At 37.7% G+C, this 3,917-nt stretch overlaps 1 non-coding gene across 1 annotated transcript; it reads left to right on the top strand.

Annotated features, from left to right (window-relative positions):
• Positions 1-2,433: 2,433 nt before the first annotated feature.
• On the top strand, positions 2,434-2,540 carry LOC122317690. Its single transcript, XR_006244607.1, has one exon. It is a non-coding gene; the product is annotated as a small nucleolar RNA R71 (small nucleolar RNA).
• The last annotated feature ends 1,377 nt before the right edge of the window (positions 2,541-3,917 follow it).

A 3,917-nucleotide genomic window follows, 5' to 3' on the forward strand; every position in this document is an offset into this window, starting at 1 on the left:
GGGAAAGCTTTTTGGTTATGTCAAAGAAATGCCTAGATCATTTCTCTAATATTTGGTCTCAACTAGGATTTCGCCTCAAGGACCCATCAACGGATTCTAGAGTAAAGCAAAATCGAACCTCCCTCTTTCAATTAATTCAACTTCTTCTCTTCATAAGCAAAATGGAATAAGAGAAAAACGACTATGTGCTCAATTGTGTTCAAGGTCAAAGATTTAAACCAAAGTACCCACAAAACTTCACTTGACATAAAAGAAATTTTTGAAAATTTTTCTCAGAACCATCTTCAATCACAAATTTCAGAGTCATAGAGAATTCAATCTTACTCCAATGCATGCTTGGTAAGAGACTCAAACAACCCATCAACAACCCAAGACTTAGAAAACAAGAGGATCAAATGATTATAGGAGTTTACACCCCCAAACTTAAACTAAACAATGTCCTCATTGTGATGCAAAAGTAAAAAGGATTGAAGAAATAAATGAACTTCCCTGGTTTCATGGTGAATCTTCCGAGGTTTTAAAATTTTCCAGCTCTTTATTCTTGCTAAATAAACCTGCATAAAAAACCAATTTATTAAAACTTAAATAAATAAAGATAATAAAATAAATGAAAGAAATAAAGATAGATCTATGGGTTGCCTCCCATAAGCACTTGTTTTAAAGTCTATAGCCAGACTTTTCAATCTTCATCAATCGGGATCTACAAGAGGAATAAGAGTACAGTTCCTCTCCACTTCATTGCTAAGTGATGTATCTTGCTGCAAGGCTCGTTCTAGGTGATTGGCTGGTGCATCTTCTTTAAAGGTCTTTTCTTCACATTGTTTAATGTCATCAACTCGAAAACAAGTGCTTGGCTCTTCTGAAATTCTCATGGCTTGGTAAATGTTGAACAAAACCTCTTCCTTGTTCACTCTCAATGTTAACTCACCCTTTTGAACATCAATCAAAGCTCTTCCCGTGGCCAAGAATGGTCGACCAAGAATTAGTGGGACTTCTTCATCTTCTTCCATGTCTAACACCACAAAATCAGCAGGGAAGATAAATTTATCCACTTTTACCAATACGTCTTCTATGATTCCACGTGGATACTTGATGGACCGATCCGCTAGTTGCAAAGAAATTGTTGTAGGCTTCATCTCTTCAAGTCCTAATTTCTTGCAAACAGAAAGTGGCATAAGATTAGTGCTAGCACCAAGATCACATAAAACTTTATCAAAAAATGAATTTCCAATAGTGCAAGGCAAAGTGAAACTCCCCGGATCTTTCAATTTTTGAGGCAATTTCTTTTGAAGAATAGCACTGCATTTTTCAGAAAGCTTCACTGTTTCAAACTCTTCCAATCTTCTCTTCTTGGAAATGATGTCCTTCAGGAATTTGACATAATTTGGCATTTGTTCCAAGGCATCTGCAAAAGGAATATTAATGTGAATTTTCTTAAAAATATCCAAAAACTTAGAAAATTGCTTATCTAGTTTTTGCTTTTGAAAACGCTGAGGGTAAGGAAGTGGAGGAGCAAGAATAGGAGGATTGTCAGGAAATGAAATTGTAGGAGCAAAGTCGGTCTCCTCTAGTGTATCATTGACAATCTCATCTTCTTCTACTTTATTCTTGCTTTGGCCAATGTTCACAGCTGTAGGGGTGGACTTGCTCTCCTTCAATGGTGACCTCTCTATTTCTTTTCCACTCCTAAGTGTGATGGCCTTGCATTGTTCCTTTGGATTCACTTCAGTGTTGCTGGGAAAAGCTCCTCTTTGTTGGGCATTGATGGTAGTGGCTAGTTGCCCAATTTGCACTTCAATATTCTTTATAGCATCTCCCATATTGCTACAATGAGTCTCAATGTTGTCCAACCGTGAATCAGTCTTTTTAAACCTTGCATTGGTCTCCTGAACAAAGGAAACCATGGCATCCTCAAGTGACATCTTCCACTCGCTTGGTTGGCTATCAAATCCGGGAGGATGTTGAGGTTGCAACACATTCTTGGTATTTCCATATGACAAATTCTCATGATTTCTAAGCCCTGGATGATAGTAATTTGGCATAGGATTACCACGATAATTGTAGTTCCGATTGTTGACATATTGAACTTGTTCTTGACTCGCCTCATTGCTTGGAACTACCATGCTTGTGGATGCAACATATTCTGTACTTTGTGGTATCCTTTGTGTTGTCAAGGTTGAAATCTGATGAGATAGAGTAGCTACTTGAGCGGAAAGAGCTGCTATCGGCTCCAAGTCATGAATTCCAGCAACCTTCTTAGCCAAAGTTCTCTCAGTTGGCCATTGATAGTTGTTTGAGACCATTTCCTCCAAAAGTGCAGTAGCACCTTCAGCTGTCTTCGACATCAGAGTTCCACCAGAAGCAGCATCAACTATAGTTCGAGTTTGCCCATTTAAGCCATTATAGAACATCTGAACTTGCAACCAATCTGGCAATCCATGTTGTGGGCAACGTCGAACCAAGTCTTTATACCTCTCCCATGCTTCATAGAGTGACTCAAAATCATTTTGCTTGAACTGGCCAATCTCGTTCCTGAGTTGGGCTGTTTTTGCAGGAGGAAAGAATTTAGCAAGAAACCTCTCAGCCATGTCCTGCCAACTAACAATGCTTCCCGGTTGTAGAGATTGTAGCCAACCTCTAGCCTTGTCCCTCAAAGAGAAAGGAAACAATCTCAGTCTAATGGTGTCTTCAGTAACACCATTGATCTTCACAGTGTCACAAATCTCCAAAAACATAGCCAAATGAATATTGGGATCATCCAGTGGCGATCCGCTGAATTGAGCCTGCTGCACCATGCTAATCAAAGCTGGTTTGAGCTCAAAGTTGTTGGCATTGATTGGCTGGCGCATTATGCTCGAGTAATTTCCGTTCACAACTGGCCGCACATAGTCCTTCAAGGTGCGTGGTAGTACCTCACGATCTTCTTCAGCCATAGCTAGTATCTTATTTCTTCTTAGTGATCTAAGAGTTCTTTCAATCTCCGGATCAACAGGAATAATGTCACGAGATCTAGTACGGCGCATCCAATGTCAAAAACACACCTGTAGAACAAATTAAAACAAAATTCTAAATTAAAACCAAGATTACTTTGTATCGATATTGACGAAAAGAATAAGAATAAACCAATCCCCGGCAACGGTGCCAAAAACTTGACCGGTGCAAAACTGCAAGTGCACAGTATCGTAGTTTTATAATAAAGTGGTAAGAAGAGTATCGTCCTCAGGGATTGGTACCTTACTCTTGCCAAATACCAAAATTATACTAATCTCAATTTTATCTAGAGGAATCGCTAAGGTTTTTGTAGTTGCAAATAAAACTAGATCAACTCAAAGAGAAATAAGCAAAGAAAATAAAACTGACTTTCAAAGATCAAATTCAATAGGGAAGAAAACTTCTAGGAAATCGATTTCACCATAATTCTTCACTATGCTTTTCTCATCCAGCTAATTTAACTTAAACCTCTTTTGTTTATTAGCAAATCTCTAATTCATCCAAAAGCCTCTTTCGATAGTCAATTGGAAGTGATTCTAGTTTATCAATTCACACAAGAGTATGCAAATTAAATAATCAAGAACGCAATAAGACCAATGATTTAATTACTACACAGGTTCATACAAGTCTTTCGATCTCTATACTTACCTATGCTGAAATATCTAAGATCTACCCTATGATTCCCTCTTTCGATAGCAAATCACAAGATTAATAATCATCTAATCAATGGCCAGTTAATTAGAAGCATTAAACTCAGAATAAATCAGATAAACAAAGAGAGAATTGCATTAAATTAGCATAGACAAACAAGCATAGTTCGGAAATAGGTTACATCGTTTTCCTAGAATAAAGAAAATTTAGCTCATGCTAGAAATGGAATTCAACATAAACGAATTCACCATAATTGTTCTGAGAAGATGGAAAGA

Source organism: Carya illinoinensis, chromosome 7 (assembly GCF_018687715.1).
Source record: "Carya illinoinensis cultivar Pawnee chromosome 7, C.illinoinensisPawnee_v1, whole genome shotgun sequence".
NCBI lineage: Eukaryota > Viridiplantae > Streptophyta > Magnoliopsida > Fagales > Juglandaceae > Carya > Carya illinoinensis.